Source organism: Pygoscelis adeliae, unplaced genomic scaffold, assembly GCF_000699105.1.
Source record: "Pygoscelis adeliae isolate BGI_AS28 unplaced genomic scaffold, ASM69910v1 Scaffold18, whole genome shotgun sequence".
Classification (NCBI taxonomy): domain Eukaryota; kingdom Metazoa; phylum Chordata; class Aves; order Sphenisciformes; family Spheniscidae; genus Pygoscelis; species Pygoscelis adeliae.
In genome coordinates, this window is record NW_008825558.1 from 2,777,211 (window position 1) to 2,790,460 (window position 13,250).

Here is a 13,250-nt window from a genome sequence, read left to right on the forward strand (position 1 = left end):
ATGAAAATTATTATTATCTGGACAAAACCATTCCTCCCAAAATGATACTAATGGGGATAAGATATGTAGGGCTGCCAGCAGGAGGAAAGCAGACCTTGATTTTGCATTAGGAGGTGTCAGGGGGGCAGCATATGGAAAACATGACACCGCGGGGCTGGGTGTTAAGGATCCCTCCTGGCACGATGCTGCACCACCTGCGAGGCTCCCGGCACTTGGTCCCGCCCGTTAGCGGCGGACAGGCTGGAGGGAGCTCCCGGCAGAGCTGCTGCGCTGCACTGATTAGGGGGCAGGAGAGACTGATTTATGATGAATGAATAAATAGGTAAGATTAAAGCGTGGCTAAATGGCAAGGAAGGGGGAAGAGTCTAGAAGTATTTGAAGGGTGTTACAGAGAGAAGGGATAAATTAAGGCGGAACAAGGGGTTTTAGCTCTGAGCAACAGGATGAAATTAAAACAGAATATTCAGATTTTATATACATGGGCTTATCTAAATAAGGGGGCAGCCCAGAATAGCTGCTCCTCAGTCGGTCCCTGGAGGATACCTTGTGCTGCACAAAGACTGCTTTGAGCACTCTGGATGTGACATGAGCCATGTGAAATAAGAGGCATTTCTACAGAATCGACAGTACCCTTCACGCTCACTTCAGCTTACTCCTCTCTAGCCTCCCCATGTAGACAACAAGTATTTATCAGTGTAACTTTCTTTTTTCAGTAGTGAGATTTAAGCCTGCAAAATAATCCCCGCATTGGACAGGCAGAAGGAGCCACAGTACTTGGCAGATGTGAAAACAAGTCAGACAACAGAGAAAGGGATTTAAGCAGGAGATCCTAAGGAAGGTTGGCTCCTGGGGTGGCAGCCCCAGATTTATCACCCTGGAGCAGACCATCCCCCAAAGCAGCCTCGTGCCCGCGTGCGTGTGGCCACTGCCTACACAACTGCCCACCAGGCTGGGAAGCTGCCCCAGGAGAAGTTCGTGGCATTTCCCCCGGCATTCTACCCAGGTGAGGTCTTCCCATGAGAGGACAAGACACTTTTACAGGAGTTGCAGAGAACAATCTTGTTATGAATACATGGACTTAACTCCAACTCATCCATCTTAATAGGACTTATATCATTTTCCTTGATGGTTCTGATTTTCTATCCCATTAATAATAAAAAAGCTTCTCTGCTTATATATAATGCAATTCAACAGTAAGTCTCAAAGGAGGATCAAGATCACTTTGGCTTTCCATCAATTTGATACTGATACCTCTCCAGTTAAATAACTCAAGTGCGAGAACAATGAAAAGGACCGGAGATTCATCCTGGCACACACAGCTTTGAACCTGAATTTCTCTGAAGAGAATCTTCCGACCGATATCGTTAGACTTTGCATCACCTCCCGAAGGGCATATCAGGGAGATTAAAGCCTCTGTTTTCACCTGATGTAAATCAGTTTGCCACAGTGACTTCAGTGGAGTGAAGCTGATCTCGACTACCTGAGAATTGAGCCCAGAAAATACCACATGAAGGGTCTGTGATCATTTTTCTGACGCACACGTGGTGTCTGGAAAAGGGCTTGTTATTCAGTGTTTGCTGAACGGAATACTTCATGACAGCACTAATTAAAATAAATGAAACTTGACTTTTCAAGATGACGGTTTTTTATAGCAAAGTACAGTAGTTTGGAAACATCTTTAATTTAATTGCAAAATACTTTCTCTGGTTATTTACTTAAAATTGTCTCCCATTGCAGAGCTGCACCAGTATTTCCGGATGCACACTCTTGATTTCGACATTTTACATTACACTATCAAGTTAATCTACCCAAATCATTAACCCCCAGCAGGAAAGATTTTTAATTATGTAGATTCACAAAGTGTTTTTCAAGAACTGTTTTATTTCTATGAGTTCAACCATAACATACTGTGGGGAGAGGGAGGGCACTGTCCTACGCTTGATTTCATGAACCAGCATTTTGTAAGAGGCTTCCAAACGTGCAGCAAGTTTCTGCAAATATATCTTATCCACAACAGAAAACAGCTAAAGCCCTGGAGAATCCCTGCCCTCCCGGAAAGGAATACTGATGGGTGCTTCAGCAAGCAGGAGGGTAATTTAGACGAATCTGAGCCTGGTTTTTCCCTCTAACATAAGCCAGTTTTATTTCAGTGTATCTCAGTTCTGATTTACATCTCAGGATGTGGTATCTGAATCAGGCTGAAGCTAACAAAAAAGTGGTCATGAGTCATGGTTAGTCCTGCTTTTACGTAGCTTAGAAACCACATCAAAATTGAAAACAACATCAGATCCCATTTCTTAATATCATGGGGAAACAAAAGCTTTGGGAAGAGGATGGAGGCAGGACACTGCATCAGCTTTTAATAATTAGCACTATTAATAGGTGTCGGTTTGAGCCCTTACCCCGCGCCTTACCTCTCTTGTATGGCCCCCCATGGTGGAAATGGCAGGGTGGGGAGCCTTGCTCGGGGTATCAGCAGGGCTCAGCTGCTCTCAGGGGTTGGAGTGATGCTGGGAAAGGCTTCTCGCTGGGGGACAAAAACATCGGTATCATAAGCGCTGGAAAAATCAGTGAGTCACAACTGGCAGAACTCCATAGAATTGTGCTCAATTGTACTCAAGAAATTTACTCATCCGAATCACTATCAAAAGCTGAGCAGCAGTTGAGAGGAAACAATTGCACGAAAGTGTGGTGTTCTCTCTATTAATGTCATTGGTGGGGTCAGGAGCAAGGATTCATACCATCAAATGTACTGCATACACAGGACGATAAATGATGACAATAATCCTACAGGAAGGGAAACATTGGAAGTGCCAGGGTTCGTCCTCCAAAAAAGATGATACCAAATTCTTCTGGCTTGTGCAGCCAAGCCTCAAACACAAACCAGAAATGAAGCACTTCAGAAAGCTGAGCGCATTTTAATTGAATCTGGGAGACGTGTCCTGTTCCTGGAGGCTCAGAACGATGAAGACATCAAAGCACAGCTGGGAGGAGCGAAGCATTTTGTGGGCAACTGACTTTACAACTTTGAGTGTGCCAGAGTACTTAATGATTCCTTCTATGGGAGATCATTATGTGGAAGTCCCAAAAATGTATCGGCAGCTGTCTTAGCATTTTATACAGTGTAATATGTCACGAAAGCTTATGCAAACACTCTTCTAATTTTCTGGTACCTGCCTCACTGTGTGTCTCCCCCTTCTGTCCCTGCAGAGAGGCACTCCTTCGGAAGGGAGATGGGGAAGGACTAAACAACTGATATTGTTAATTCCAGAACGGAATTAACAAATCTGACTCTTTTTGCAGGTACGTATGGCCAGTATGGTACAGTATAGATCACAAGTTATATCTCTGAATGCAGTGAATCAGTGCAAAACCAACAATCAGGAACTTTCCCTCTGAAAAAGCTTGCATGCTCTGTATTCTGTAGTGTTCCAGCTCCGTAAAAACCCAAGTTTATAAAAAGTTTATTGCAGAACTACAGCTTAGTTGCTACAGTTCATATTTCTACACTGAAGTCCTGGGTGCGGTCACCAGTGGGAACCACATAGCAGTTTTACACGTGTTTGGAAGCTTCCTCCATGGCTACTTTTATCAAAGAATGTTAATTTCAGGTTTTATTTTCTTTATTCTTGTACCTGAAGCCTATGAAATCTCTAGTCTGTCAGCCTGTGTGAAGTTTCACCCAGTGTTTCACATTGCTGTATCAAAGTCAGTAACAGCATCTCTATCTACTGCTACAGACATCATTATTTATTCGCCCTGTGCTGCACTTAGAAGTCCCAGGTGCAATCAGAGTTATCGTCGAGTCTGTACTTAATTTAAACGTCAGTCTAATATCAGACAAGCCACTGTACTGCCAGTATAAATATGTGCTCTCTCATCATGGGAACGGACTTGCAACCAGCAGCCCTTCAACACATTTCTTTCTAGGTTCACATCTTTCTTGCATTTCAAATTGGCCAGGATCTTACCAAAGACAAATTTGACACCACCAAGAAGAAACATGCTGACTCTGTCCTCTTCACTTCCATTACCTGCCTGTTGCTACCCCCAGAGCTGTGGATGCTGGCTACCGCCAGCAGACATATGACTATCGAACACAGGAATGAAAGAAGGGAGAGAGAAGAACAGAACAGAACTACTTCATTGCAGGACCCGCTAAGTGCAATGGCCGAGGACGTGTTGTCTCTCTTGGGTTGTGGCAGAGGCGTGCTGAAGCATCCATGAGCTTTCCTCCTGGAAGATCTCCAGAGACAGCATAGTCTAGCCATAGCAGTATGTCATTGTATGTCTGCATGTGGGAAAACAACATCTAATTTAGAGAACACAAAAAAATGCAATGCATGTAGTGGTACAAGGCAACTTTCCCTGATAGTTTGGCCTGACCCTCCTGAGGGACTTTAGGGAGATGGGTGGATGTTTTCAGGAGCTGCGTGTGTGAGCTTTAGAACAGGGTCAGAATGGAGAGGGATCAAGACCTCAGGAAACCAGCAGTTGCTTGGATGTGCTTTGTGTATTGCTTGACATAAATGAGGTAAAGAGTGTGGATCTAATGGCAAAAAAAAAAAAAAAAGAAAAAGAAAAAAGAAAAAAAGCTTGAACCCATTATACTTTTGAACTGGCATCAATCAGGAATAGCTTGGAAATCAGCAGCCCAGATCTTCAGCTATTACCAATCTTCCTGGGGTTTAAATGAAGTTGAAAGAGCTCTGCTGGTTTACAGAAGCTGAGGATACGGCCTGATGGAGTTACACAAGCATGAATATACTGTAAGCCAAAAGAGAATTAGACCCATTATTTTTAAAAAAGCAAAGCTTGATTAAGGATGTTCAGTATAGGTTTAGAAAAAAGAGCACTGTCACGCCTCACTAACTTTGCTGTTCTGTTGAAACATGACTACCAGGGAGATATTATACTGGACTGGGATTTTCTAGAAAAACAATCAGGGAAGTGCGATTTTGGGGAGTCGGGGGAACAGCACTTTTGTCAGTGCTAATTGCAGGCATTAATAGGAGCCCTAGAGCAGCTAACTGTCTGGTACCCTGCAGAAGTTGGAAGCCCAAGTGCACTTCACTTTATGGTGTAGACATACAGAGATAATTTCACTTGCAGAATGGAGAGGCAGGATTTGAGCTCGAGAGGAGATGTGCTGATCAACCTCGACGTGATCGGTCAGAGGTTCAAGAGCTGCAATGAGTGGAGGGGGGAGTTCGGAAGGCATTCTTAAGATTTAAACATAATTAATGTGGATGCCTTCAAGGCTTGGTTCTAACATTTGTGACATACAGAGCAAAAGCTTTATTATTTTTAAATGTATTGGATAAAACACAAAGACTAAGTTTTCAGCAGAGGTGCCTCAGCAGATGTTTAACAGTAAAACCCAATGTTGGCATTTGAAATTGAGCATCTGTTGGGAAAAAAGTTGGGTTTGGTCCCATAAAAAACCACATTAAAACTATGGCAGATGGCAGCCTGCTGAGGCTTGGGTGCAGACCTGCCAGCAGCCACCACCACCATGTACGTGCAGGGACTCTTACAGGAGAGCCACTGGGATGGGCTGGATCAGATAAATTCAGTGAAGGTTCACTGCTAGCGCTTATGTCACTATCAGAGAGGAGATACCAAACGTGTCCTACACCAGCCCTTTACTTCAAAAGTCTTTGAGTTATTTTCTTAGTCATATCATGCATCAGAGAGCTTCACAGATCAACTTCACACCATCCAAAGTACTGTTGTGTTATCAGAGATATTTAACCAGTTGAAGTTGATTTCTTTTTTGGGTTTTTTGGTGTTTTTCTCTTTTTTTTTTCAGTGACAGTTCCCACATTAAATATTGGACAAATGGGACCAATGTAGAATTTGACCACTGACATCAGCAGGACTTCAATTTCAATTCCCTTTTTTTAGCAGTATAATGCAAACAGATCAAGCAGTCTTTTAGATACGGTATTTTACGTTACTTACCACATCTCCTCTTATTCTTGTTTCTATCAAATCATCTTGAATATTGAAAGATTCTCCTACGATGGAAAAGTTTATTAGAGGCCAATGCCTCATGGCACCCTTGCATCTACCTTCCCCTCTGCTGACACAGCTTCTCCGGGTACTATGTGCTCTGTCTCTCTTCATCATTTCCAGATATAGAAAACACAGTCAGAATATCACAGGTCCCCGTCTCGGGGAAGTCAAGCACTGCAGCTGCCAGGGATTTCAGCTAACACCGTGGAGCTCCTGAAAAGTCGAGCATCTTCAGGAGGGACAGATATCTTCTGCCATCCCTACTGCAATGCACCCATATTTTTTCCCTCTGTTCAGATTAACTGTCTCTGTCCCTCTGCACAACTTGTTTGCTAGAGAGAAAGTCAGGACTTAAAGGTGTTTATACTTTCCCACTCTTTCAAAGGGGGGAAAAAAAAGGCTTAATATAGCCTGAGAAACAAAGACAACAGCATGGGTAAGTAAGAAAGCACAGGTGTAATTTCTGGGCACAGTGAGAAGTCTTTTAAAAGCTCTTAAATGAGTAGTGTGTACATGTTTATCACTACTGCAGCTGACACATAACCGCGGGAGCACTGCACTACAGGGATAAAATGAGAACTTGTGGAGGGCTATTGAACACTGGGAATTTTCACAGTGAGGCAGAACAAAATTATTTAGCACTAGGGGGTTCTCTAATTTTGGTACGCTGGGAAAATAAAGCAGTGCCTTTGTCCAGGACTAATGTTTGCTCACCAATGGCCAAACCCATCTGCTGCCTTTCTCACATGTGATCTGGGATAAGAAGGCTAGCATTTGTCACTTGGGCTGTTCAAGAAAATATGCAGAGATATTCACCCAAGACTTACTAAAGGCCTTTTCTGATTCTATTTTGGTTGCTTTGCCTGCCTAACTTCTCTTAATTGTCCCAGGGCATACGCTTTGGCATATATTTAAAAGTGTAAACAGATTTTCAAGGCTAGCTTTGAGCCTCAGGGAGCCTCCAGTATTATAAACAACTGAGCTGGTGAAACACTTGAAACGTTTGCTGTGAGAGCAGATGAAAACCCTCCTGAGATGCGAGCAGCTTCGGCCATGACAGCAAGGCCATCATGCCTTGCAGCTGGGTTTCACTGTGCTTGCTTACAAAAGGTGGGCATGCAAAGGCTTTGCAGCCAAGCACAGATTTCATGGAGGACAAAGCCCCATCCAAGTGGTCCATCTGGCTAAAAGTTACGGACCCACCATGTGCATTTTGCAGTGGGTTCGGACTTTTGCCCGACGCCTTGTAGGGCTTCACCCTGCAACTGCTGAGGCTGCTGCCAGCAGTACCATTGATTTGAAAGGCCGCAGCACAGTGCCTCACAAGATGATCCCATTTTTATAGCTGAAATTACACTATCTACAGCCATTAAGTACCTTTTTCTCCTCATTAAATTTTGATCATTTTTTCTGATAAAATATGGCTTTGGAAGATTGCTGTTCCAGGTTCCAGCTTTTGCTTTCCTCCTGAGGCTAAGGTTTTAAAGGTGCGATCCTGCAAATTACTCCCCGAGTAAGGATTTTTATGCAAATAGTCCTGTTAACTTTACACAAGAAAGAGTTTGCTGGATCATGCCATTATCCCTAGGCTTACAATGGAAACACAACTGACCTTTAGCTGTAATGAGCACCAGTAAAAAAATAAGTGTGACAAAATTGCCTGGATCTTTGCAAGCTGATACAAGCTGTGCGATGTGCCGGTAGGGGACAGATCTCTGAACAGGCTGAAGGAGTTAAGTCATTTCACGGTGTTAGATAACAGCTAATTGACAGCAGATAGAATGCATGTTGATAACCAAATGTAATTCGGCAGCTAAGAATGAAAGAGCCCAAATATCTGCTAAACCAAGCTGTATGGGAGTTATTATAGGAATGTTCCCAAAACTTTTGCAGCTGCAGAAAAAAAAGAAAAAAAAGAAAAAGAAGAAAACACGATGCTGCGATGTAATACAAAAGAAAGAGGAATCAAAACAGATGGTGCAGTTGGTATGTAAGGCGCCAGTGCGATTGCACCTAAAGTGTGGCATGTTGAGTGCTGCGATCGCTGCACAATGTAAATGTGCAGCAAGCTGTGAGAAATGCAGCTGAGCACAAGCGTTATGACACTGTGCTTATGAGATTATAGGCAGGACAAGCTACCTGGGTGAACTTGTGTATGAAAACAGGACAGAAAGATCTCTGATATTATATCAAATTAAATTCAGCTATCCGGAGGTGAAGGGCAGTGAGCCGAATGTCCTCCGGCAGGTGGGCAGGTTACCAGCACCGAAGGAAAAAGTGCAATCTATAGGTGGGTTGTCAAACCAATGGGTCTTAGCCCAAACCTTGGCATCGTTTACCACTTAGTGCTTTCCCTCCCCTTTTAGTCCAAAAAGGCTGTGAAAAAGGCTCGGTGTAACTCAACCCATAACACTGACCAAACGTCGGCCCTGACACCAGCTAGCCACGGCTCCCTCTCTCCTTGGGTAACCAAGCATTAGCATTATTAACACAAGCACTTGCCATCGCTTTGCAGCTAAAAGAAAAACAGGTCAGCAGCGTCACCGCCACTCCACACTTCCCTTTGCTTGATTTCCACTCCATTTCTCCTCCCTGCTTCTGCCTGCCTGTGACCCTGCTCCGTCATTCACCCAGTGTCTCTTCTTCATTTTTCTTGCACTGGTCTCGCTCTGCCTTCCCTTCATCTCCTCTTTGTCCTTTGCCACCCCAATATACAAGTGGCTTTTTTTCTTCATTTCCTTGCTTTTACCTTTTCTCCCTGTCTTCATTCTTTCCTTCCACTCTCTTACGGTATTTTTGATGCCTTCCCCTTGCCTCTCTTTTTATTGCCCAGCTGCATTGTCTATTGTATTACTAGCCATTATCTCCAAATATATTTTGATATATTTTCCCCTTTTTCCAGTCCAGCGTTTTGTTCCCTTTAAGGCACCAGAAAGCACTAAAGGTTAGAGAGGGAAACTGAAAAGCATTCCAGTAGTTTTCCATCAGCCTGTATATAAAGCACTTCTTTTTCCACTTGATGAGAAAGCAGTAATCAGTTTCCCTCTACATCAAGCTCTTTTACACAAAGAGGTTGCTGCAAAAAGAAACCAAATAGATTTCTAACTGGCCTCCCCCTTATCTCTGCCTTGGAACCTGGTGAACCCACAGCCTTTTCGTTTGCTGCGGCTGCTGATGCCACGTGAAGCAGACACAAGGTTGAGGGGGATGAGCAGCATCACTGCTCATTGGTGCAGGTGCCCGGCTAATCTTGGCAGGGCTCGTGGCTTGGGTACTGTGATTTATTTCCCACCTGGAAAACTTAAAGCCTTGGTGCGATAGCAGGGAAAGGAGATCTCTAACTTTGCAACACCTGAAATGGTGGCAAAATGGAAGATAAAGGAGGAAATGCTTCAGCACTAAAATTAAACTTCGATCTTCAGACTAAACATCACCCCATCCCTTAGGTACCCACCCTCCTACCTGTAAACATGGGCGTCCGAAAATGGCAATATGTGTGCAGAGAATGGGTCCACTTTAAGGCGATATGGACTGAAATGGAGTTTTCAATCTGTTAAATACAATGTGCTCCCCTGCTCAGTGTTGCCTTTACCAGAAGAAATCAGAGCACCGTCTGGAGACCACTTGCTGCTCCTAACATGCATGCTATCAGCTCCCTTGCCCTTCTGCATCAGCAGCCATGGACCCACCTGGGCCAAATTGCCCCAGCAGAGCCCTTCCCTGCACCACAGAGCCCCTGATTTGCAGGGGCTGAGTCTGTCAGAAACCATCAGATTTGCCCCAGGCCAGCGTGTTCCACCGGGCCAGGACCAGAGACTGCCCTGGTATGGGTCTTCCTAGACCCTTTAATAATAAATGGGTCAGAGGCCCAGGGCTGGCCAGTCGCATGTTTCCCCTTCACCACAAGCCATCCCATGTGGTGAGGAGGTGCGTGGGCTGCAGTGGGTCCCAGCGAGCCAGGTGCTGCATCCGTGCTGTAAGCACTTCTGCAAGTTTAGGAGGAGATGAAACAAAACGCAATCCTGAAATTCTGCCTAATAAGGCGAAGGGAAAATGAGAACATACAGCCAGAAGGTGAAAGCCCCATTATGAGAAATTTGGTTTCCTGTTTTTCTTTAAAATATAATTTCAGTCAAATGGATCTTATTTGCACAGTTGCATTTGTCATTCTGTCTCGTTTCTGCAACCACACAATCCTTTTCTCTCTGATGAGGAAATATTGTAACCACTTTTGTCTCATTCTCTACCTTTGCTACAGTTCTCTGCTTTCTTCCCCATCACCAAAAAAAAAAAAAAAAGAGTCCCTCATCTAAGGCACAGTACCAGAGGTTTAACATTGACAGTGTGCTTTGTCACTTTGGCTCTGGAAAAGGCTTACAAAAGCTTTATTAACAGGCTCATTAGCACGGCCTGATTTACTTCTGCAGACTTTACTCTTTTACTAGTTTCCAGGAGCATCAGCATCAGTTGCAGGGCTAATGAATTCACTCAGATTTGCATGCTAATGAAGCTCCCATGACTCTCTGTGCTCTCTACTTCAAATCGATCTTCTCTGTTGCTTGAGGAATATTAATAGAAATAGAAGTAAAGGGGAGCACCAGGCATTTCAGTTGGACTTGCTGTAATCCAAGACTGCTGTGCAATTCATATTTCTTACGTTACACTGTTTCAGATCTTATTTCTTTCATGCCTTATTGACTCTAACTGTACAGGAGACATCACCTTTAGGAAATTCCTAGTATAGTGGTTGGCCAGAGACTCAGGAGACTACTTACCTAAAATCGTACTTGAGCTCTCAATAAATAGGTCAGTCACCTAAAAGTGCTTCCATGCAGCAATGCAGTTCCAGGTATTTTTCCCCAAACATATGGATTTCATTTCCCTTTGACAGAAACAGAAAACCTTTTGACTTAAGTTGCCTATGCTGCCTGTGCAGTGCATCACACAAAAATGGGTGAGGAAGCTCCCTTTAACTAGACCTTAAACTCAGCCAGGGTGAGTGACCCGATCCAGGGGGGCTCTCTGGCTCCGGACGGCGGCTGCAGCCATGCAGGGAGCAGAGGCATCTCTGGGGACGTGACAACAGGCTAGCCGGCTTGAAGCAACCAGGGTGCCAGTACCAAGCTTATTCCTCAGCTTCTGGAAACCATTGGGAACCACCTTCCCTGAGCTATCAATTCATTGCGCTGCAGCTGCCAATATATTTATATCATCCTGGAGCATAGTGATTGCCACTTCATAGGGCTGAAAAGTCCTATGTTTGTGCCTGAATGCCTTTTTAACAGGGACTGCTTTGTTTTGGGCTGTTGTAAGAAAAGCAAAAGGAATTTGGAAGTCCAAGGAAGGATTCAGAGCCCCAAATCCTCTGCTCTGGTAGCTCTGTAGGTTACCTACCCCATAGGATCAAACTAACAGACCCAACCAAAACAAAAAGATAAGTGACGCACCTCTGTTAATTGGAGATGTTACTCTTCAGCCCCTCTTTAATTTTAGCAATGATGAATGCTGGTAGATGACTGAAGCCCTAGAAAGAAATCCCATTGTGCAATCTTGTTTTTACAAGAATATTTTTGGCTTCTGAAAGTGCACTTAACACATCCAAATTAATGGAAAAGAGGATTCTTCACTGAGCAGCCTCCCGTGCCTGCTCTTCTTAATTTGATACAATAGCAGAGCATACATTGAGATTAAAATGCTCTTTTGGATGCTCAATTGCAAGAAATCATTCAGCAAAAAATGGGGCACCATTTTCACAATATCTCTTACGAGTGAGGATAAATGAAGCAGCTCCATTTTGCTTGCTGCAAAAATAACACAATCCCTACATACTTTTTGTTTTTTCCTTTTTTTCCCAAACAGAAGTAAAGAAAATTAAATAAAATGAAAAGCAAGCTGTGGACTAATTATCCTTTTCTAAATGACTTCATATTGTAAAATAGCCTATTGAATGCATAATGAACATCATTACCACCAACTGCTTGCAAGTGGAGGAAAGCAGAGCGGTCATCTCATCATTATCAGCACTTGTTTCGTGAGTGATGCAGAGTGCCAAGGTGAAGCGGATGCTTCGTGCCCCGGCCGCTGAAAAAGCAAGCCAAGCTGACAGCCTCAAACTTTTATTTACATTCAGTAGCACCTCACCCTGCCTCCAATTCAAATTCCTCGCTGTCCGCTAATGAGCTTTGAGGGCCTCAGATGCTGGTTGCAGCACGGACACGTGCTTTGGGGATTGGCAGCTCTTCCACCAGCTTCCCAGCAGCGAGAAGGAAGCCAAGGGCTGGGCTGTATCTTCTGCTGTGGGAGGTTTGAAGGGAAATGTGCATGAGGGCACTCACCAGGGTGGAGGTGAGGATTCCCACCCATGACCTGGTGAGCACTTTTTAGTATTTATAGCCGTTGTTCCCTGCAAAATGGAACGATTTCCCAGGACAGGCTGGAGAAGCCCAGCCTAAAGCCCCTTTCTCCTCCCAAGCCCCAAACCGGGCAGCTCCCACAGGCTGTGAGCGACCATCCGCACTTTCAGTGAGACCCCCCTCTGCCCGACACGCACGTGCTGCTGCCCCTGACCTCGCTGCAGACCTGGAGGGTGCTGCAGACAAAATTCCCATTTCTCCTCCCTTCCCATCTTTCCAGCCAAATGGAAATGAATGCCAAGCACAAAGTGTGTGGATTACACTTTCACAGAGATGAAAATACTCAGAGAGATTAAAATGCCCCTCCTAAGTTAGGAATGTTCCTAATTCGTATGCGCTGGATAGTTTCCCTGCTTTCAAGCGTTTGCAAGTCCCGGTTGCACTGCCCTCGCAGGTGCTGTGCAACAGAGGTGCATGGCCACGAGGGACGGCCGCTCCTGTTTTCTTCCTTTCAGTCTCACCCTCGATTTAGCAAATCTGTTTTATGCTCTAAGGCTAAGAGGTCATTTGTAACAGTTTGGCCTGGATCACCCAGAATGAAAACATCCAATCAAGCCCTAATTGTGACAAATTATATTAGTCTGTATTCGTGCAACTTGCATTGCAGCAACTTAATTCAGGCTGTGCTTAGGTCATGGAAACCAGGCGAGGCTAAAGAGGTCCCTTCCACATGCCGGGAGGTGCGTGTAGGAGACCTGAGCTTCCCCGCTGGCTCCATCTCGCTCCACCTCCCTGGCTCGACCATGAGCATGCTCTCATCCCAAAGCGCTCATGTTCTGTCATCTAGACACTGCCTAAGGTTTTTGAAAAATTAAGCAG